The following is a 26,100-nucleotide window of genomic DNA, read 5'->3' on the forward strand; positions in this document are numbered from 1 at the left end:
TTTATAAAATTATTATTATTATTATTATTTTGTTGTTGTTATTGATATTATAAGCACTGAGTGTGGTAATGTAATATGGACAAGTGTCACGGGAGTTTGTAAGTACGTATTAGACAATTGCCTGGCTCGCGTGTCAATCGTTTCCAGATCGATCTGTTTTGTTAAGGGGTTTGTGAGCATCCCCCTTCGTCTCTCTTAGAGAGAAGTCAGAGATTAGCAAGGACAGGGAAGGGAAGATATTCTTGTCTTCCACTCACTCAGATTGACGATACGCTGACTCTTTTTTACACTGTCTTGTTTGAAGAATTTGTGGACTCTGTTGTAACATTTTGTCAGTTTAGGACATAGCTTAGGCTTTCTGTGGATTTCAGAATATCTCGGGGTAGGGAGGCCAAGATTAGTCAAAGTCCAGAGCCAGAGACAGTCTACAAGTAAATTTTTTGCAAATTTAGGATACTGCCTATTCTCGCTGTGAATTATGGAAATTCTCATGCGGTAGGCAAGTAAAAAAAAGTCCACTCATGAGACATCGCACAGATGTTGTGTGAGGGACAAAATTATTGTTTCACAGTCTACAGCGTGTATTCTGGACTCCCTATGCTTGCTTGCGGACTTATGAAAAAAATTATGCCAAAGAGAGGAAAAAAAAATTTATCCAGTTACGTGAGTGTATTTCAACATATTAATTTAGCTCATCTATTGTGAGTACTGTTAGTATTGGGGCCTATGTAGCTTAAAATTAAAATTCCTTCCTTGTGGACATTGTCATATTTTGTGGTTTCATGCAGGTGAGTGGATCAAAACTGATTGTTTCTAATACCCATAGGGGAAGTATAAAAGCTTACCGGTTTAACCGCAGTGCTAACACATGAGGAAGTGTTAAACCCTTACGGGTTTAACACTTCCTCAATATTACAATAATTAGTTCACTGGTGTTTTAAATATTACAACCTAATGTGTAGACTAAAGACTTAGAAGAGACTCCAGGTTATGCTGTAGTGATAGTCCAGCACTGAACTAAGGATGACTTCATGTGATATGCTAACATTGTGTGTGTTTAATTATGTGTAATGTGAAACACCTATAGGTGAACGAACTTATGCAACTGAGAAATTAATGCATTCGTACTCAAAATTTCGTGTACACAGACATTCCAGTTATAACTTTTCCTTTGTGTACACAGTACATTCAAGCTAAAATTTATCCTTTATGTTTGAACTGTAACTTAGTTTTTGCTTTACTGGATTTTGAATATTTTTCTGCTGTTTGCATGCTATTGTTAACACAGCGCACTACTATTATCTTAGCGTGGTTACTGTTATGGTAGCAGGGACGAGCGTAACACGTTCAGCACACTACTATTTTGCCAGTATTTACAAGCTTCTCAGGCAAAATTATTTTACCAGCATCTCCTCCGGCGGATTTATTTCGACAAACATTACCAGTTGATCTACTGTATTTCACCAGCTAGTTCTCAGGCGGATCTATTTTATCAACAACTTCTTTGCCGCATGTATTTCGTGAGTCCCATTTTCTGACGGATCTATATCGCCAGCAACCTCGACCAACACATCTAACTGAGCTGTTTGCACCTCTCGCAGTAATCTCGTTTGCACGCCTTATATTGTTATGAAAACTGCAGCAAGTGTGTTGTCCCAGACAAACGAGTTTACAATTTGTCGTTTTATTCTCATTATAGCCATCAAATTGCATACTTTTATCTGCTGCCCTTGTGAGATCTCTCGCCTGTTCTCTTAATTTGCTCACGCCATATTTTGACATCATTAGAGATAATAATGTTACGAAACTGCGAAAATATTTTAAAATATTAAAGTTTCGGTGTTTGAAAATGTAACCAAAATATATGGCAGAGTAATGTGAAGTAAATCTGAGGACAAAGGAATAAAATGTAATCTCATTCTTTATACATATAAATTCTTTATTATATATATATATATATATATATATATATATATATATATATATATATATATATATATATATATATATATATATATATATATATATATATATATATATATATATATATATATATATATATATATATATATATATATATATATATATATGCAATAAGATCACAGTAAACAGGTGATTTCAGAATATGCAAAACAACCACTGTGAAAGAATAAAGAAGTTCCAAGCGCTTCGTGACTACTCAGATTATCAAGGAACAATGAAAGTAAAGCATCAAAGGAAGGTATAAATACATGCAATAGTAATTATGAAAGAAAATGATTACCAAGAAAAAATGAATAATCTCTCAGATGATACTGAAACCTATTCTAAATTTAGAAAAAATCCCCTAGAAACCGTTAACAGCAATTTCAATAAAACAATAAAACTTCTACTGAAAGGCAAAGATGAATTAGTCAAACAATTTACTTCCACTAATCCATCTTTACCTTACATGTATGGACTAATAAAAACACACAAACCAGCGAATTCAGTCAGACCAATTATTAGCTCCATAGGATCAGTTTCATTTAAATTATCCAAATGGCTTGTTGATATTTTGAGCCCTATTGTTGGCAAAATTTCTAACTTTAATGTTAAAAACAACATAGATTTAGTTGATAAATTAAGCTCCTTGACTGACTTAAATGATTTTAACATGGTTAGTTTTGATGTTACTTCCTTGTTTACGAAAGTTCCTGTTGATGATTTATTAAGTTTCTTATCTGAAGAACTCGTTAACTATGATTTACCACTGCCAGTTCCTACTATCATTAAACTTATTAAACTTTGCATTGTTGATGCAAAATTTGTATTTAATAAGTTTTACACTCAGAAGTTTGGTATGGCAATGGGGAATCCTCTTTCACCTGTTCTTAGTAACCTATACATGGAATTTTTTGAAACAAGGCTGCTTAACACAATCCTCCCTAATAGAGCTAAATGGTTCAGATATGTTGATGATATTTTGTGTCTTATGCCCAAAAATGTAGTTATACACCATTTCCTTGGCAAATTAAATAGCTTAGCCCATTCTATAAATTTTACTGTTGAATTTGAAGAAAATAACTCATTGCCTTTTCTAGATGTTTTAATTATTAAGGGTAATAATGAATTCAAATTTAAAATTTACAGAAAACCTACAAATAACTGTTCCTATGTCCACTATTATTCTTCCCATCAAAATAGAGTTAAACTGTCTGTTTTCTCATCAATGTTTTTGAGAGCTTTACGAATTTGTAGTCCAGAGTTCATAGATGAGGAAATATCCAAAATTTATGAAATAGGTAATGATTTGAAATACCCAAGAAATGTAATTGATAAATCTTTTAAAGTTGCTAGAAATACTTTTTACAATCCAAAAAGGGACAACCAGCCTTATTCAACTAAAAATATGTTGGTTCTCCCTTACCATGAAAACTTGGTTGATATGCCTTCTCTTCTTAAGACTTTTAATATTAAAGTTGTATTCAAAAATCTTGATACAATAAAAAAACTTTTGATAAAGAATTCCCCCCAAAATGCTGATGGATGTGTCTATAAGATTCCTTGTAAAATTTGCGATGAAGTTTATTACGGTCAAACTGGTAAAAATCTCGAACTAAGATTAAAACAACATAAATATAGCATTAGAACTGGACAAGATTCCAATGCTCTATTTATTCATATAAGAGATTTTAACCATCCAATTGATTTTCAAAAAGTTGAGAAAGTAGTATAAAGCAAGTCCATGGTCGACAGGAATATAATTGAATCTTGTTTCATAAAAAGCAGTTTTGACAATAATATGAATATTTCATTTGGTTTATATAAATTAGATCCATTTATAATTAATAGAATTTAATAATAATAATACATTGGACAAATAATAATTTTTTAAATTTCTTATTTCTTGAGTAGAATAGTTTGTTGGTGGGTTGTAAGAAGGACCTGCCTAGTTCGGTCGGCGGGCCTGCTGTCTCGCGTCAGGTGTTTCGTTGTTGTGGGATCTGATAGTGAGGTGTGGGCTACCCCTTTATATACCTTCCTTTGATGCTTTACTTTCATTGTTCATTGATAATGTGAGTAGTCACGAATGCACTTGGCACTTCTCTATTCTTTCACAGTGGTTGTTTTGCATATATATATATATATATATATATATATATATATATATATATATATATATATATATATAATGTCGTGCCGAATGGGCAGAACTTGCGATCTTGGCTTAAATAGCAACGCTCATCTTGCCATAAGGACAAGTGAAAATTTGTGTATGCAATAATTTCGCCAAAATCATTCTGAACCTAACGAAAAAAATATGTTTCACTGTGTTTGTTTAGTATTAAATTATTGTAAACAAATCTAAAATATATTTAGTTGGGTTAGGCTAAAATAAATTGTTCTTGTTATAATAAGGTTAGGTAAGTTTTCTAAGATTCTTTGGAGCAAAATTAAAAATTTTGTCATTAACAATAATGAAAAAAATATATCTTTAAACATATAAGAGAAAATTTTAGAAATGACTTAATTTTAAATGAGTTCTTGCTAATTGACTAGTTTTACATATTCGGCACGACATATATATATATATATATATATATATATATATATATATATATATATATATATATATATATATATATACATATATATATATATATATATATATATATATATATATATATATATATATATATATATATATATATATATTTATTTATTATCACACTGGCCGATTCCCACCAAGGCAGGGTGGCCCGAAAAAGAAAAAACTTTCACCATCATTCACTCCATCACTGTCTTGCCAGAAGGGTGCTTTACACTACAGTTTTTAAACTGCAACATTAACACCCCTCCTTCAGAGTGCAGGCACTGTACTTCCCATCTCCAGGACTCAAGTCCGGCCTGCCGGTTTCCCTGAACCCCTTCATAAATGTTACTTTGCTCACACTCCAACAGCACGTCAAGTATTAAAAACCATTCGTCTCCATTCACTCCTATCAAACACGCTCACGCACGCCTGCTGGAAGTCCAAGCCCCTCGCACACAAAACCTCCTTTACCCCCTCCCTCCAACCTTTCCTAGGCCGACCCCTACCCCGCCTTCCTTCCACTACAGACTGATACACTCTTGAAGTCATTCTGTTTCGCTCCATTCTCTCTACATGTCTGAACCACCTCAACAACCCTTCCTCAGCCCTCTGGACAACAGTTTTGGTAATCCTGCACCTCCTCCTAACTTCCAAACTACGAATTCTCTGCATTATATTCACACCACACATTGCCCTCAGACATGACATCTCCACTGCCTCCAGCCTTCTCCTCGCTGCAACATTCATCACCCATGCTTCACACCCATATAAGAGTGTTGGTAAAACTATACTCTCATACATTCCCCTCTTTGCCTCCAAGGACAAAGTTCTTTGTCTCCACAGACTCCTAAGTGCACCACTCACCCTTTTCCCCTCATCAATTCTATGATTCACCTCATCCTTCATAGACCCATCCGCTGACACGTCCACTCCCAAATATCTGAATACATTCACCTCCTCCATACTCTCTCCCTCCAATCTGATATCCAATCTTTCATCACCTAATATTTTTGTTATCCTCATAACCTTACTCTTTCCTGTATTCACTTTTAATTTTCTTCTTTTGCACACCCTACCAAATTCATCCACCAATCTCTGCAACTTCTCTTCAGAATCTCCCAAGAGCACAGTGTCATCAGCAAAGAGCAACTGTGACAACTCCCACTTTATGTGTGATTCTTTATCTTTTAACTCCACGCCTCTTGTCAAGACCCTCGCATTTACTTCTCTTACAACCCCATCTATAAATATATTAAACAACCACGGTGACATCACACATCCTTGTCTAAGGCCTACTTTTACTGGGAAATAATTTCCCTCTTTCCTATGTACTCTAACTTGAGCTTCACTATCCTGTAAAAACTCTTCACTGCTTTCAGTAACCTACCTCCTACACCATACACCTGCAACATCTGCCACATTGCCCCTCTATCCACCCTGTCATACGCCTTTTCCAAATCCATAAATGCCACAAAGACCTCTTTAGCCTTATCTAAATACTGTTCACTTATATGTTTCACTGTAAACACCTGGTCCACACACCCCCTACCTTTCCTAAAGCCTCCTTGTTCATCTGCTATCGTATTCTCAGTATTACTTTTAATTCTTTCAATAATAACTCTACCATACACTTTACCAGGTATACTCAACAGACTTATCCCCCTATAATTTTTGCACTCTCTTTTGTCCCCTTTGCCTTTATACAAAGGAACTATGCATGCTCTCTGCCAATCCCTAGGTATCTTACCCTCTTCCATACATTTATTAAATAATTGCACCAACCACTCCAAAACTATATCCCCACCTGCTTTTAACATTTCTATCTTTATCCCATCAATCCCGGCTGCCTTACCTCCTTTCATTTTACCTACTGCCTCACGAACTTCCCCCACACTCACAACTGGCTCTTCCTCACTCCTACAAGATGTTATTCCTCCTTGCCCTATACACGAAATCACAGCTTCCCCATCTTCATCAACATTTAACAATTCCTCAAAATATTCCCTCCATCTTCCCAATACCTCTAACTCTCCATTTAATAACTCTCCTCTCCTATTTTTAACTGACAAATCCATTTGTTCTCTAGGCTTCCTTAACTTGTTAATCTCACTCCAAAACTTTTTCTTATTTTCAACAAAATTTGTTGATAACATCTCACCCACTCTCTCATTTGCTCTCTTTTTACATTGCTTCACCACTCTCTTAACCTCTCTCTTTTTCTCCTTATACTCTTCCCTCCTTGCATCACTTCTACTTTGTAAAAACTTCTCATATGCTAACTTTTTCTCCCTTACTACTCTCTTTACATCATCATTCCACCAATCGCTCCTCTTCCCTCCCGCACCCACTTTCCTGTAACCACAAACTTCTGCTGAACACTCTAACACTACATTTTTAAACCTACCCCATACCTCTTCGACCCCATTGCCTATGCTCTTATTAGCCCATCTATCCTCCAATAGCTGTTTATATCTTTCCCTAACTGCCTCCTCTTTTAGTTTATAAACCTTCACCTCTCTCTTCCCTGATGCTTCTACTCTCCTTGTATCCCATCTACCTTTTACTCTCACTGTAGCTACAACTAGAAAGTGATCTGATATATCTGTGGCCCCTCTATAAACATGTACATCCTGAAGTCTACTCAACAGTCTTTTATCTACCAATACATAATCCAACAAAACTACTGTCATTTCGCCCTACATCATATCTTGTATACTTATTTATCATCTTTTTCTTAAAATATGTATTACCTATAACTAAACCCCTTTCTATACAAAGTTCAATCAAAGGGCTCCCATTATCATTTACACCTGGCACCCCAAACTTACCTACCACACCCTCTCTAAAAGTTTCTCCTACTTTAGCATTCAGGTCCCCTACCACAATTACTCTCTCACTTGGTTCAAAGGCTCCTATACATTCACTTAACATCTCCCAAAATCTCTCTCTCTCTCCTCTGCATTCCTCTCTTCTCCAGGTGCATACACGCTTATTATGACCCACTTCTCGCATCCAACCTTTACTTTAATCCACATAATTCTTGCATTTACACATTCATATTCTCTTTTCTCCTTCCATAACTGATCATTCAACATTACTGCTACCCCTTCCTTTTCTCTAACTCTCTCAGATACTCCAGATTTAATCCCATTTATTTCCCCCCACCGAAACTCCCCTACCCCCTTCAGCTTTGTTTCGCTTAGGGCCAGGACATCCAACTTCTTTTCATTCATAACATCAGCAATCATCTGTTTCTTGTCATCTGCACTACATCCACGCACATTCAAGCATCCCAGTTTTATAAAGTTTTTCTTCTTCTCTTTTTTAGTAAATGTCTACAGAAGGGGTTACTAGCCCTATATATATATATATATATATATATATATATATATATATATATATATATATATATATATATATATATATATATATATATATAATAAGATCACAGTAAACAGGTGATATCACAATATACAGAACCACTACTGTGAAAAAATAGTGAAATTCCAAGCGCTTTCATGACTTCTTACATTATCAAGGGATTATCAAAATTAAAGGTTAACAGGAACGCAAATAAGGACGAGACTACACCTCGCTGCCACCCCTCAACAACACCTGACTTTTTATGATGATGTAGGTAGGCAGTCAGTGATTCGTGAAACACCACCAAGAGACATTATTTAGTGAAGAGCCTAGTAGAAGGAACTGAGAGGCGAGAGTGGAAGAAAGGAGGCCTAGAGCTAGAGGAGAAAGGTTGTGGGGGTGAAGAAAATGCGCCTTAGTGGATGTTTTGAAAGTCCCGGGTATCTTGTACTCTGAAGGACCCAAATATACTTGCTGTATTGGCGCCTGCAAAGCCATTTTTGCGACCTGACCCAACTAGGGTTGTGCTAGGGTCGATCAGTCCTATTCTAGTTACCCAACTTGTTAGTAAGAGTCTGTGGGGGATGAGACTTTAAGAAATAAGGTAAAGCTCTAGGGCTCTATTTCCTTCTCTAGTTATTTCCCTTATATTTCTGTCAACAGAAGAGCGCTAACCCCTCTAGCTTGTGATTATCAAATAGAAGATACGAAGGAACAGGAAATTATCTCGAACAATGTTAGTGGAATCGAAAAACTTTGGGACCGTACTAGAGTGTACTCTGTGAGCTTTGAAAAAAAAAGATAACGTACAAGGGATGCGAGACAGCTAAAAGAAGTGCTGGAAAGCCTTAAATGGTGTGACTAATGGTGTGAAGAACACTTTGGGACTTCGATGCAAAAGGAATGGGAAGTATAAAAATGACGTTGGGACATCGTAGAGCTAAGATTAGTCTTCAGAACCTCATGGACTTGAGAAAGAAACAATGTTTGACTCTATACTCTTGGAAGAAAAGGTTTGTAAGCTTACAAGTGCATCATATATTTAAGGGGTACCTGTGTCATATTACTTGTTACTTTGGTTTAGTATAACTGTAAAAATGTGAAGTTTCCTTTGGAACGGTGTAGTATACATGTTACTAGTTTATAAATAAGCATAAAGTTAAAAAGATTGTAGGGTTATAATGGTTTATGAATTTTGTTAATATACCTCTTGTGTAGTGTTTATTAATTTGAATTAATAAATTTATTTTTTATATAATTTTTCGTACTGTACTTGATACTTTTTAAAATCTTCAAAACCATTTTATGAGTTTTATAAAATTTTAATAATTGAGTTAATTGAATGTAGAGTTTTTTAATATTTTTTTCTTTACAGTGTACTGAGTTATGAAAAATGTTTTCTCTGTTATGTTCCTTGATTTTAAATAGTGTCTTTAAAATAGTTATAATGATGCAATGTTGGTAATGAAAGTTGAATGTTCATTGTAGAAAAAAGATATGATTATAATACTGTTGGAATGTGGTCGCATATGAATGAGTTGATGGGATCCAAGTGTGTGTTTTGTGACACCATGCGACCCCAGGAAGGTCTGTATGGGCCTAGTCTTATTACTATAATCAAATAAAGCGCTAAACTGACAATGGTCATGCAGTGCTGTGGAGTAGAAAAGAGTGCCAGGACTATAAACAGCTAGGTGGAGAGGGGATCAGAAGTGAGGGAAGAAAAGGGCTGGAAGGGACGCTAGGGGCTGTGTCAAAGTTCGTATAGTAAAGCAGTTGCTGACAAAAAGTCAAAAAGTGATCGTAAGTCAATTGTAGAGCCGCCTGCAAGACGGGAAGATAAGGTAAGAGCGGTAGGGCGGCAGCGTCGGTGGAGGTAAATCCTGAAAGCTCGTTGGTAAACTGGACAATCCACAAGAAAGTGAAGAACCGAAATAGGGACCCAACAAACTTAACAGAGAGGAATAGGGTATCGTTCCATGAGATACTCATGGGTAAGACGAGTATAGTCGATGTGGAGATGGGAGAGCGCAGTCTCTCGAGTACAACAATGGTGGTAAGAAGATGGCCACAAGCCTAATTTGTTATGGTGCATGTCCTGCCACCGTTGGCTTCAATGGCCGCGAAGATGGGCAGAGATGGCTGTAAAATAATCCCTGAACAGAATATATCTATAGGTGTATAAATGGAAAACAGGAATAAATAAAGGGGATGTAAATAGCGTGCTGAAAATTTCCAGCCAAGACAGGACTCGCAGCAATGGTTTCAAGTTGGAAAAATTCAGATTTGGTAATAGAGTTGTGTATGAGTGGAACAAACTCCCGAGTACAGTTATTGAGGCTAAAACGTTGTGTAGTTTTAAAAATAGGTTAGATACATACATGAGTGGGTGTGAGTTGGACCTGACTAGCTTGTGCTGCTGGGTCTGGTGCCGTGCTCCTTCCTTGAGTGGAGGTGACCAGACTGGGTGGGTCATTGGGCTAATCTGGGGAGGGGGGATGGACATGGACCTGCTCCGCATGGGTCAGTAGGTCAGTGTTCCTTCTTTCTTATGTTCTTATGAAACCGGAAGATCACACACTGCTGACCGCGCAGCAGCCGCCTGTTCATTGCCCCCCACATCAACGTGTCCAGGGACCCAACAGAAAATGACATCTTTGTTCTTTTGGTAGCCACACGGTGCAACCCAAGTCGAATACGAAGGACCATTGGATCAGGGGACTCAAATTGTTTAATGGCCTGTAAAGTGCTGAGGGATTCCGAAATTATCACAAACGCCAAAAGAAACATACATGTAATAGGAAGAAGCGCTATGACGATCGTATACAACTCGGCGGTAAAAATACTAACTGAGTTTAACAAATTACCCCGAACAACATCGTCAGGGAACACCGCCATGAACCTAACACCATCAGAAGATTTAGAACCATCTATATAAACAGCAACGGCATAAGCATGCGACCAGAAGTGGCCAAGAAAAAGCGAGAAGCAGCCAGGTAGGAGAGTTTTGGCGCACGGAAGTAGGGGGGAACAGACACAAACCGTTGAACCTCCCAAGGGGTAAGGTAAAAGGCAGACGCTACAAGAACATACAAGGGAGGCAACTGGAGAGAAGACCGGAGTGAGTGAAGATGAAGAGAAAACGGTCGGAGTAAGCAGGGGCGCCGGAGAAATAACGGGCTTCTACTAACGTATGAGACCAACCTACATGTAGAAGGAACACAAACGTCATGAGAGCGGACAAAGTAACGAATGCAATGAGCATCACGGCGATCGGCTAAGGAAGGAACATTTGCGTCAGCCTAGAGGATTTCAACAGGGGATGAACGAAAGGCACCAAGGCATAAATGTAGGCCCTGATGATGAAGGGGATCTAACTTAGAAAGAGTTGTAGGAGAAGCCGCAGAATAGACTTGGTCGCCATAATCCAGCTTGGACAAGACTAGGGTGGAATGCATACGGAGGAGTGCTCCCCATGCACGCAAGAATTTTAAGGAGATTCAGCCGACCATGGCAAGCTGCCTTCAAAGAGGAAATGTGAGGTTTCCATGTCAACCGGCGATCGAACAGAAGGCCAAGAAACTTGACAGTATCACATTCTGGGATATGTGAGCTATGTAAATACAATGGAATATCTGGGACAATAGGATGTCTAGTGAAGGTAATGAAATGGGTTTTTACAGGAAGCAGGACGCATAGTTAAAGACGTGCAAGAGGCAGAGGCACTAGAAGAAACAGGCAGAGCCTTTGCACCTGGAGCATGTGATGAAGAATCACCAGCAGGAGGTACGGGGATATAGGAAAAGTCTGGAGAATGGTCCAATAAGGAAGCCAGGTCAGAACAAGATGTGATAACAGAAAGGGGCCTGAGAGGAGGAGAGGGGTCATTGAACAAAGACTCCACGATAGTGGTACTACTTTCTAATTATTATTTTAAGGAAAAAAAAGAAAGAAAGAAAAAGAAGAGGGACAGTTACTAGAAGGCATGAAAGGGCCATAAGTTTCCCCCTCATCCAAGAGGACCTCGATACTACCAGCAGTGCAGATGCAGCGTGGAACTCGTGCCATACCGTACCCTTCATGCCAGTAAACCAGCTCTCCAGGATAGCAACCTCACGTCATCTACCCAGCCACCTTGGTGGACAAAAGAGAGAGTGGTCGGATACCCACCACAAAGCATACATCCTTCGGTTGCCACTTCCCAGAATCGACAGGCAGCATCTGGAGATACACCCATCATCTGCAGGACACCTCACCCCACCTCCCGGAAATCTGGGAAGGGAGAAGGGCGCCTCCAAATGATCCAGATTCCACGGCAAACTACACTCCTGAGGAACCCCACTGAGCGGAATAAACCCTGGCACACTTCCCCCTACCTAGAAACCATAATGCCAAAGGGGAGGACCCCAGAGGCTACAAACGGAATGGGGAAAAGGGAGGGATGGGAGAGGGGAGGAAAGGGGGGATTGACTGGTAATTAGGTTCTGTCTGAGAAAGGAGACCAAAAGTTATAATTCATCAAACCAAGAGCCTCTTCACCGCGCCAAGGACCTCCCCCCCTTGTGAGGCCTAGTCTTACTATTCTGAAAGGCACTCTCAATCCTTGATATACTGAGCCAGACAGGGTCGGAGACCATTGCAAAAACTTATAGAGTACTTATGAAGTTGGCCGTGGAATGAACTGGGTAGAGTGCTTCCTAGGGACCCTGGGGAGGTTGTTTTGCTCTGTGGAGCAATCATTGGCTCGATTTAGTTCGAACCATTAGCTTGAATATAACGCCTAATGATTGTAATAGTGTCCTTATCTGGGAATTAAAAAGGGTTTGGTATCAGAGGTGATGAGTGAGACGTAATGTGAATGTTTTTTAAATATCATGGAAATAATGTGTGTATACTGAGATACTGTTCTTAGTAAAAAAAATAGGAGGACTGTAAATATTAATATATTGAATGTTTAAGGAATTTGTAGAGTTAAGGACTGAACAAACGATAGTTTACGATAATAATAGATCCCCCCTAGTTCTTTTATTTAAGGGGGAGAAAAGGGAATGTAATGAATGCCTCTTTGCGTAGAGTATGTTCAATGTGCACTTGGGATGCATGCCTCTTCAGTTAAGAATGGATCTGCTGACTTGAAACCTTTTTCATTGTGTGAAAGTGGTGTTGTAAGCAAGATCAACACCAACTGTTGCGAAATCACTTAAATTCATCTGTTTTGGGTACGGGAAGGTCATTGGCCTCTTTTAGACCATGTGTTCTGCTTACTGGAAGAAGAAAATAAGCAAGTGCTGGAGCCACTGACAGAGGTCGTCTCCTGGCTGGTTGGTGTAAGTCAACGGTACAAATGCTTTAAGAAACTGGTAGTAGAGTCTAAGTGGAGATTAAAAGACTGTAGACTTTAAATATTAAGTAGCATCATTCGCCCACTATTTCAGTTTTTCCTGTTCTTCTATGAATTCATAAATATAATTTTCTTTGAGTGTTAAAATAATAACTGATCAAGTAATTATTTAACCCCACATTATAGCATTAATAAACTAAGTTTATTCCTTTCATATGGACTTTAGCATTATCCTCTAAGAAGTATTTCTTACACTGTGGTTCAGTTAAACCTCGTAAGGTATATTACTGAGTTATATACCAAGAGGCGAAGAGGAGTCTCTCACGTTTCTCTGCAGAAATTGGTAATCTAAGTGGCTTACCAAGTGGAGAGGGAGTTACTCCTCCCCTGGGTAAGCGGTTAACTGATTGCTCAGACCAAGAATTTATTTAAGTAGCCACTAAAGTGGTATATTACTAATTAGCTGTGCAGGAGTAAATAGCAAGACCATTCCTAGTCCGGGTATGACGTGTTTACACTGCTACATCATTAAAAATACTCAAATGTTTCACATGAATCATATTCATCTACCACTTCACTTTTAAAGCAATTACAACATGAACTTGGAAGGACAGTAGAAGCCATTATCTACTCCTCAGCTGATAATTTCAGAGAGCACCTCCCGCCCTCACAACCTGTGTACTTGTCAAAACCTGTACATAACTGGTATCTTTCATGAATGATTACTGTGATTTGCTTCTGTATAACTCAAACTGATAATACCTCTTGCTAGCTTTAATTTAATTTTGTTTTCAATTTGGACAAAATGATGAAGATTAAAATAAGCTTCATGAATTAAATGGTCTATTTCCATTTATACAATTTACTGTATGTATGTGCGCGCGTACCTGTTTGTATGTTACTGTCTTCTTGAAATGACTGACTGATCAGCTGGTGACTCAAAGAAAGTCATTCATTCAACGACGTATCGCCCGTCGTGGGGACACGTCAGTACAGGTAAAACGTCGCTAATAAACTTCCTCCGTTTACGAATCACCAATTATGGAATATGAAATTCCTCTCTCCACCACCTACCAAGGCTGACCCGCTCATCAGCGACTTAAACCCACAACTATCTGCTTGACAGTAGGGGTTGCAAGATTCTGTACGAGGCACAAGTACGCTCACACCTTGAGTATGCTCCACTTTCTTGGTTTGCCTGCCCCCCCCCCTCTCATCTGCGACTGCTTGACAGAGTAGAGAACAGAGCAAGACGTCTCATCTCTCGCCTGGACCCATCCTGGATAGATCTGTCATTTCAGCAGAGCCTTCAACACAGGAGGGATGTGGGTGGCCTTACTGTTATGTACAAGGGCAATATTGTCAAAGTACCACACTTGGATCCACTTCGAGGACAGCGTGAAACAAGCTTTTATGCCACAAGATGGGCAGAAAGCAGCAACTTCACTCTGGCTGTACCCTTCTCCAGAACATCACTCCTTCTGAGATCATATATACCCAGGATGACTCGAGTATGGAACACATTCGTACAGCATAATGATGTCAACGAGATAAAGTCAGTTGATCAAATGAAAATGCTGGCCCACAGATGGCTCCAACTTCATCCTGTTCCCTACTTGTATGTCTCATAACAATAAAAATACTTTCAAATGAGCTGATGTAGGTAACAGCTCTTAGCTTGCCAATAAAGTTAGTAATCCTTAACCTGTAAATAGCTTGTCAATAAAGCTAGGGATCCTTAACTTTGTCAAACCCTGTGTGTGTAAAAAAAAAAAAAAAAAAAAAAAAAAAAAAAAAAAAAAAAAACAACTCGTCCTGATGAGACTGAAAGCATTTTACTCTTGTCATAAAGTCTACACCAAGTATGCTTAAATTCAAGTAAAAAAAATAATAAAAAATACCAAAAGGAATCGTAGAATTAATTTTATTTGTTAGGTTGAAGAGCCGCGTATGGCAGAGAGTAATAAAAGTCCAACTACCTGAAATGACCCAAATGTTCGCAATTTGTTCTGATACGAGAAAATTCTGACAGAAATTCGACCAGCATGTATGGTAACAATTCAAAACAATAACGAGAAAAACAACATAACACTGGCATGACCACAATGTCACTGACATGACCACACAGTCACACTAACATGACCACACCCAAGGGTCAAACTGGCATGACCTCAGATCACAAGGTCACAATGGCATAACCTCAGACCACAAGGTCACACTGGCATAACTTCAGACCACAAGGTCATACTGGCAAAACCTCAGACCACAAAGTCACACTGGCATGACCTAATCACAAGGTTGCAATAGTATGACCTCAGACTACAAGGTCACACTGGTGTGACCTCAGACTACAAGGTCACACTGGTGTGACCTCAGACTACAAGGTCACACTTGCATGACCTCAGACTATAAGGTCACACTTGCATAACCTCAGAATACAAGTTCACAGTGGCATAACCTCAGACCACAAGGTCACATTGGTATTAATAACAAATTGGTGATCAAAGGGGTGGACCGATCAGGTGATCAAAAGCTTCAGTGGCGGGTCATCGTATGACTAAGACCCTCGTCAGGAAACACTTGTCCTGTTTCCAGACGAATCTTACATAACATAACTGCAAACAAGTAGACAACGTATGGCGTCTTGTTAAGCATGTGAAGATATACTCCTTTCTTACTTTTAAACGTTTTTCTCTTTCTTTCTCTTGTCATATTCTCTTCTCTTTTTGCCTCTCCCTCACCACCTCCCACATTCTTCACTGTAGCGTGTCCCCCCATGCCCGTAGTCTCCCTCTCATCTATTTCGTCTTCCATTCATCACCTTTATTTACACTTCCCCCTTCCAATTCTTATCTCTTCTTCCATCTCCCTTTCCCCTCTCCAGTGTTTGCAGAAACCGTCATAAGTGCAAGTTATGCCACAAGTAGATTAATTTTACATCATCCTTCACGAAGTTTACTTAGGTCACTACGTCATCATTCAGATTGATGTACAAGAATTATTATACACACACACACACACACACACACACACACACACACACACACACGGAATTCTATGAGTCTGGGCCTGGGGCAGAGTGGATGGGCATGTTGTCAATGGCTTTTTCAAAGTCCAGTGGAGTTAGGGTTATCTCAGAAATTTGGCATACGTTGATAAAGTTTCGGGTCTCGTTCATGAAAAATTCATTCGGATTGTCGATCTTTATTTTGATTAATGGCTCGCTAAACTCAGACTGAGCCGTCAATATCTCGCCCATGTCTTTGCTGTCGTCTGTGTATGTCTCATCTTTTTTTGAGCAAGGGCCCGATATTGGATGTGGGTATTGCTTTTGTTTTTGGTATATGCAGAAGAAATATTTTTGGATTTCTTCCAATTTCATTAATTGCTTTTAGCTTCTGTCTCTCATAAATCCCGTATGAATCATTTAACTGAAGTTCAATATTTCATAGTTCACACAACCGACACAACTGTTCAATCAACACAGCCGTTCATACAACTGACACAACTGTTCACATAACTGACACAACTGTTCACATAACTGACACAGCTGTTCAGTCAACACAGCCGTTCATACAACCGATACAACTTTTCACACAGCTAACACTACCGTTCACACAGCCAGTACAACCGTTCACACAGCCAGTACAACCGTTCACACAGCCAACACAACCGTTCACACAGTCAACACAACCGTTCACACAGTCAACACAACCGTTCACACAGTCAACACAACCGTTCACACAGTCAACACAACCGTTCACACAGTCAACACAACCGTTCACACAGCCAGTACAACCGTTCACACAGCCAGTACAACTGTTCACACAGCCAGTACAACCGTTCACACAGCCAGTACAACCGTTCACACAGCCAGTACAACCATTCACACAGCCAGTACAACCGTTCATACAACCAGTACAACCATTCACACAGCCAGTACAACCGTTCATACAACCAGTACAACCATTCACACAGCCAGTACAACCGTTCATACAACCAGTACAACCGTTCATACAGCCAGTACAACCGTTCATACAGCCAGTACAACCGTTCACACAGCCAGTACAACCGTTCATACAGCCAGTACAACCGTTCACACAGCCAGTACAACCGTTCACACAGCCAGTACAACCGTTCATACAGCCAGTACAACCGTTCACACAGCCAGTACAACCATTCACACAGCCAACACAACCGTTCATACAGCCAGTACAACCGTTCACACAGCCAACACAACCGTTCATACAGCCAACACAACCGTTCATACAGCCAACACAACCGTTCACACAGCCAACACAACCGTTCATACAGCCAGTACAACCGTTCACACAGCCAGTACAACCATTCACACAGCCAACACAACCGTTCATACAGCCAGTACAACCGTTCACACAGCCAACACAACCGTTCATACAGCCAACACAACCGTTCATACAGCCAACACAACCGTTCACACAGCCAACACAACCGTTCATACAGCCAACACAACCGTTCACACAGCCAACACAACCGTTCATACAGCCAACACAACCGTTCACACAGCCAACACAACCGTTCATACAGCCAACACAACCGTTCATACAGCCAGTACAACCGTTCACACAGCCAGTACAACCGTTCACACAGCCAGTACAACCGTTCATACAACCAGTACAACCGTTCATACAGCCAGTACAACCATTCACACAGCCAGTACAACCGTTCACACAGCCAGTACAACCGTTCATACAACCAGTACAACCGTTCACACAGCCAGTACAACCATTCACACAGCCAACACAACCGTTCATACAGCCAGTACAACCGTTCACACAGCCAACACAACCGTTCATACAGCCAGTACAACCGTTCACACAGCCAACACAACCGTTCATACAGCCAGTACAACCGTTCATACAGCCAGTACAACCATTCACACAGCCAGTACAACCGTTCATACAACCAGTACAACCGTTCATACAGCCAGTACAACCATTCACACAGCCAGTACAACCGTTCATACAACCAGTACAACCGTTCACACAGCCAGTACAACCGTTCATACAGCCAGTACAACCGTTCATACAGCCAGTACAACCGTTCACACAGCCAACACAACCGTTCACACAGCCAACACAACCGTTCACACAGCCAGTACAACCGTTCACACAGCCAACACAACCGTTCATACAGCCAGTACAACCGTTCATACAGCCAACACAACCGTTCATACAGCCAGTACAACCGTTCATACAGCCAGTACAACCGTTCATACAGCCAGTACAACCGTTCACACAGCCAGTACAACCGTTCACACAGCCAACACAACCGTTCATACAGCCAGTACAACCGTTCATACAGCCAACACAACCGTTCATACAGCCAATACAACCATTCACACAGCCAACACAACCGTTCATACAGCCAGTACAACCGTTCATACAGCCAACACAACCGTTCATACAGCCAATACAACCATTCACACAGCCAACACAACCGTTCATACAGCCAGTACAACCGTTCATACAGCCAACACAACCGTTCATACAGCCAATACAACCATTCACACAGCCAACACAACCGTTCACACAGCCAGTACAACCATTCACACAGCCAACACAACCGTTCATACAGCCAGTACAACCGTTCATACAGCCAACACAACCGTTCATACAGCCAATACAACCATTCACACAGCCAACACAACCGTTCACACAGCCAGTACAACCATTCACACAGCCAGTACAACCATTCACACAGCCAACACAACCGTTCATACAGCCAGTACAACCGTTCACACAGCCAGTACAACCGTTCACACAGCCAACACAACCGTTCATACAGCCAGTACAACCGTTCATACAGCCAACACAACCGTTCATACAGCCAATACAACCGTTCATACAGCCAACACAACAGTTCATACAGCCAGTACAACCGTTCATACAGCCAACACAACCGTTCATACAGCCAGTACAACCGTTCATACAGCCAACACAACCGTTCATACAGCCAATACAACCGTTCACACAGCCAACACAACCGTTCATACAGCCAGTACAACCGTTCACACAGCCAACACAACCGTTCACACAGCCAACACAACCGTTCATACAGCCAGTACAACCGTTCATACAGCCAACACAACCGTTCACACAGCCAACACAACCGTTCATACAGCCAACACAACCGTTCATACAGCCAGTACAACCATTCACACAGCCAACACAACCGTTCATACAGCCAATACAACCGTTCATACAGCCAATACGACCGTTCATACAGCTAATACAACCGTTCATACAGCCAATACAACCGTTCATACAGCTAATACAACCGTTTATACAGCCAATACAACCGTTCATACAGCTAATACAACCGTTCATACAGCCAGTACAACCGTTCATACAGCCAATACAACCGTTCATACAGCTAATACAACCGTTCATACAGCTAATACAACCGTTCATACAGCCAATACAACCGTTCATACAGCTAATACAACCGTTCATACAGCTAATACAACCGTTCATACAGCCAATACAACCGTTCATACAGCCAATACAACCGTTCATACAGCCAGTACAACCGTTCATACAGCCAGTACAACCGTTCATACAACCAGTACAACCGTTCATACAGCCAGTACAACCGTTCATACAACCAGTACAACCGTTCATACAACCAGTACAACCGTTCATACAGCCAGTACAACCGTTCATACAACCAGTGCAACCGTTCATACAACCAGTACAACCGTTCATACAGCCAGTACAACCGTTCATACAGCCAGTACAACCGTTCATACAGCTAATACAACCGTTCATACAGCCAATACAACCGTTCATACAGCTAATACAACCGTTCATACAGCCAATACAACCGTTCATACAGCCAATACAACCGTTCATACAGCCAATACAACCGTTCATACAGCCAATACAACCGTTCATACAGCCAATACAACCGTTCATACAGCCAATACAACCGTTCATACAGCCAATACAACCGTTCATACAGCCAACATTGGAATTCACAACTTAGTCCATCTGTTTCACAATCTCATTTTTTTGCTGTTTTAAACATGGGACGTTATTTTTTTATGACGTCACGTTTATTATTCATCGGGTAAGTAATGAAGGGATTGACGATGTTTATAAACATTTATTCCAATCAAGTAATATTTTCCATTTAAGTTCTGGGTGAAAACATAAATGTATTTCAGTCAACTGTTTACTGCACTTTGTGTAATCTTTTTTTTTTTCTTTTTTTCTTTGGAAATTTCTATTTATCTTCGTTATCTCTTCCTATGTTAATATTTTTGCTGGGGAAAGGTTGTTGAACTGGTGTCAGTAGTGAGCACCGCTGACTTATGGGATTAAGCTATTACGATAAATTTAAGCTGTTATCAGTCACTTAGTAAAATCAAAATCAGGTGGAGATCAAAACTATTGTTCATGTATGGTATGCAATACCGACAAGATGAATAAGACACCTGTGCCACATCTGGGTATCCTTATTATAGATGTTTCGCTATCCAGTGTCTTTATCAACACAAATTCAAGGCCATAATGGGAAGACAGTAGAACTATACACACAAGATGTGGTAATCAGTCCCTCAGTCTTGGGACTGAGATATGATTATAATTATATCTCGTTAATTAATTTATTCACATTAAGAACGACGTTAAAAAGGGATAAAAGCTAAACAAGATTATGAAATTAAAGTTGCCAAGGACTGAAAAGTTAATCCGAAAGATTTTTTTTAAGTATATAGAGGAAAGGTTAGAGAAGAGTTAGTCCCGTTTAAAACTAGAGAAATGGAGTACATGATTGAATTTTAAATGACACAGTGAGGTTATAGTTATATATTCCATGTACTTAGAGAACGATGGCAAATATTTATCAAAATGCTGCTGATTTTTCCTGAATATTGACGAAAAGACGATGCATCATTAAGACGTAAGTCTACGTCAAGACCACAGCGGACCTGTTGTTTAAGATCACATCGGACCTAGTCGCCAAGACCATACCGGGTCTGGTCGTCAAGATCACATCGGACCTGATCGTCAAGGTCAAGAGCCAGCTGGGACTATTCCAGAGTTGCTGACATTTTATTTATTTTTTTTCTAATAAATTCTATACCTAGCTTTTCTCATGGAAAACGACGTTGATTCGCAAAGCTTTACTTACATTAAACACAAAGAATGCATGTTAACCAGACGTGCCTCTTCGTGTGCAGTTTCTCTTTATTAGTTTAATTGTCATAAGATACCGATTCAGTTGCCTGCGGGAGCACAGCAAGATATTGTCAGAAGACAAACGAAGGTGGGACAGCCGTAGCCGGTGGTCTTATAGCGGACCACGGCACAAGCGACCACTGGCTTTGTTGTACAAATACACTAAGTACAGAGAAAATTTTAATTATAGATTGTGTTTTACTCTAAATCGGTCTGTTACAACTCTGTACAAGATACTTGGCGACATTATATATACATAAAGAGGGTCAGGAGAAAGGTGATAGATCACATAACATCTGTGGTGATTAGGTGTGAGTATAGTTGTCACCTTGTGTTTACCTTTGCAAAATAAGTTGGCAAGGGGTCTTGCGATGCTGAGTGCTCTTTGATTCTCTTTTGGCAATATGGTTGGTTTGAATATACTATTCGGTTACTAAACATCATTGGTAGATCCTGTTGCTTTCCTTACTGATAACTTCTGTGTATAACCAGTATATGATGTGTGTGTTTTTCTCCCTATAATAACACATACATTACTTGTGCTGTATGGTTTGCATAGTTATGTTTGAAAATAACAGTTTGAAGATTCTGAATGGTTTTCCCAGCATACAGTTTGTTGCATCCACTGCAGGGGATCTTGTAAATGCCTTCTTTGGTGTGTGTGTGTGTGTGTGTTTAGGAGGAAGGTAGCTGACTTTGTTAATTCGTAAATGGCTCCTGAAGTGATGACAGCTACATTGGTATAGCTATTCTGAAGGCCTGAGGGATATTAACAACATTTACAGTTTGTAGAATATTCCGTTTTTACTTTCCTGTTTCCATCCTGGGAACAGAGCCTTTTGTCTACAGACAGCAGTGAAGTAAGTGAGGAATTTCAGTGTAATGAAGATGTTAGCGATGATGTTGCGTTCATTGTCGAAGAGCTTAGTTATAAATTCTGTATGCCTTGAGAAAGAGGTCAATAAGCACTCCATGTTTAGTGAGTTTGTATTTAATGTAAGGAGTCCTTTAAAACTCCTCTTGCATTTTTTAAGTTGGTGGACGAAGTCATTTTTTAAGAATGTTGCTGAGTTTGAGAATCATTCAGTGGATGAAGGAACTTAACAACTTAACAAGTTGAAACTGAAGGGTTCCAACTTGTTAAGTTACTCGCAGAAGTAGTTCAGGTTGAAACGGCTAGATGTGATAATGAGAATATCATCTACATATCACATCCAAGTTACAGTTAAATGTATATATTCTCTTTCAAAAGTTCTTCCTCGAATGACTCCATGTACAACTTTGCAAGTACGGTATTAAATGGGTGATCCATCACCACACTAAATTTCTGTCAGAAAAATATGTAACTGAAGGTAAAATAGTTGAATTTAAAACACAGTTCAGTAAGGTCGATGGAATCCTGACAAGGAAGAATATATACAGAATTTGTAGCTCTGAGTTCCCTGACAGTGAGTACAAAACCACGACCTATATTTTTATGAAACTCAAATTCCCTGAATACTTCATCTGAGAGATAGATACTGTATAAGACAGCGCATTTCCCAGAACCTCAGGACAGACACAAAAAGACTACAAATGAATTGTTCAGAAGCATAGCTGTCATCAATATAAAAAACATTCTTGAATTAAGCAGGCGACCTACCGCCTGCCAATTTAGGATAGAAGCAGTTGTTGACTAGATATCCTGTGCAGCAAATTCTATGTTAGGGGAAACAGCAAGGAATCTTCACACGAGTTCTCCAACACAAACACGCGCGCGCACACACACACACACACACACACACACACACACACACACACACACACACACACACACACACACACACACACACACACACACACACACACACACACACACACACACACACACACACACACACACACACACACACACACACACACAGGTGATAAGGCTGAGGAAAGAAGGTGGAGAACTCACAAGAAACGATCAAGAGGTATGTGAGGAGCTCAACACGAGATTTAAGGAAGTATTTACAGTAGAGACAGGAAGGACTCTGGGGGGACAGACCAGATGGGGACACCAGCAAGGAATACACCAACAAGTGTTGGACGACATACATACAGATGAGGAGGAGGTGAAGAAACTGCTAAGGGACATCGATACCTCAAAGGCAATGGGACCAGACATCTCCCCGTGGGTCCTTAGAGAGGGAGCAGATATGTTGTGCGTGCCACTTACCACAATCTTCAACACATCCCTGGAAACTGGGCAACTACCTGAGGTATGGAAGACGGCAAATGTAGTTCCCATTTTTAAAAAAGGAGACAGAAAAGAGGCACTAAACTATAGACCTGTGTCATTGACGTGTATAGTATGCAAAATTATGGAGAAGATTATCAGGAGGAGAGTGGTGGAGCACCTGGAACGGAACAGGAGTATAAATGCCAACCAGCACGGATTCACGGAAGGCAAATCCTGTGTCACAAACCTTCTGGAGTTTTATGATAAAATAACAGAAGTAAGACAAGAGAGAGAGGGGTGGGTTGATTGCATCTTCTTGGACTGCAAGAAGGCCTTTGACACAGTTCCTCACAAGAGATTAGTGCAGAAGCTAGAGCATCAGGCGCATATAACAGGAAGGGCACTGCAATGGATCAGAGAATACCTGACAGGGAGGCAACAACGAGTCATGGTACGTAATGATGTATCACAGTGGGCACCTGTGACGAGCGGGGTCCCACAGGGGTCGGTCCTAGGACCAGTGCTATTTTTGGTATATGTGAACGACATGACGGAAGGGTTAGACTCAGAAGTGTCCCTGTTTGCAGATGATGTGAAGTTAATGAGGAGAATTAAATCTGATGAGGACCAGGCAGGACTTCAAAGAGACCTGGACAGACTGGACACCTGGTCCAGCAAATGGCTTCTCGAATTTAATCCTGCCAAATGCAAAGTCATGAAGATGGGGGAGGGGCACAGAAGACCACAGACAGAGTATAGGCTAGGTGGCCAAAGACTGCAAACCTCACTCAAGGAGAAAGATCTTGGGGTGAGTATAACACCGAGCATGTCTCCGGAAGCACACATCAATCAGATAACTGCTGCAGCATATGGGCGCCTGGCAAACCTGAGAACAGCATTCCGATACCTTAGTAAGGAATCATTCAAGACACTGTACACCGTGTATGTCAGGCCCATACTGGAGTATGCAGCACCTGTTTGGAACCCGCACTTGATAAAGCACGTCAAGAAACTAGAGAAAGTACAAAGGTTTGCGACAAGGTTAGTTCCAGAGCTAAGGGGAATGTCCTATGAAGAAAGATTAAGGGAAATCGGCCTGACCACACTGGAGGACAGGAGGGTCAGGGGAGACATGATAACGACATATAAAATACTGCGTGGAATAGACAAGGTGGACAAAGACAGGATGTTCCAGGGAGGGGACACAGAAACAAGAGGCCACAATTGGAAGTTGAAGACACAAATGAGTCAGAGATAGTAGGAAGTATTTCTTCAGCCATAGAGTTGTAAGGCAGTGGAATAGCCTAGAAAATGACGTAGTGGAGGCAGGAGCCATACACAGTTTTAAGACGAGGTTTGATAAAGCTCATGGAGCGGGGAGAGAGAGGGCCTAGTAGCAACCGGTGAAGAGGCGGGGCCAGGAGCTAGGACTCGACCCCTGCAACCACAAATAGGTGAGTACAAATAGGTGAGTACACACACACACATGGGATAACAAATAAGTGGGAGGAGTGGCATGAAAGAGTCAAAGAAGCATCACTGGACATCATAGCTCTCACAGAAACCAAGCTTACAGGTATGATAACAGATGCCATCTTTCCAACGGGATACCAAATCCTGAGGAAAGACAGAGGGAACACGGGGGGTGGAGGAGTGGCATTGCTGATCAAAAATCGCTGGAATTTTGATGAGCTGGAGAGAGGAGACAGCGGAGAAGAAAGTGATTACATAGCGGGAACGCTTCACTCTGGAGGTCCCAAGGTGGTAATAGCAGTGATGTATAACCCACCGCAGAACAGCAGGAGGCCAAGGCAAATGTACGACGAGAGCAATAGAGCGATGGTTGACACACTGGCTAGAGTGGCCAGAAGAGCTCATGCATGCAGGGCAAAGCTCCTGATCATGGGTGACTTTAACCACAAGGAGATCGATTGGGAGAACTTGGACCCACATAGGGGCCAAGATACATGGAGGACTAAGATGATGGAGGTGGTACTGGAAAACTTCATGTGCCAACACGTAAGGGACACTACAAGAGAGAGAGGAGAGGATGAACCAGCAAGGCTGGACTTAGTATTCACCTTGAGTAGTGCAGATATCGAGGACATCACATACGAAAGACCCCTTGGGGCCAGTGACCATGTGTTTTTAAGCTTCGAATACACAGTAGAGCTACAAGTGGAGGGAGAAGCAGGAAGGCCAGGACGAATGAAGCCAAACTACAAGAAAGGGGACTACATAGGAATGAGGAACTTCCTGAACGGGGTTCAGTGGGACAGAGAACTGGCAGGGAAGCCAGTTAATGAGATGATGGAATATGTAGCAACAAAATGCAAGGAGGCTGAGGAGAGGTTTGTACCCAAGGGTAACAGTAATAATGAAAAAGCTAGGATGAGCCCATGGTTTACCCAAAGGT

The sequence above is a fragment of the Cherax quadricarinatus genome, chromosome 33, assembly GCF_038502225.1.
Source record: "Cherax quadricarinatus isolate ZL_2023a chromosome 33, ASM3850222v1, whole genome shotgun sequence".
Lineage (NCBI taxonomy): Eukaryota > Metazoa > Arthropoda > Malacostraca > Decapoda > Parastacidae > Cherax > Cherax quadricarinatus.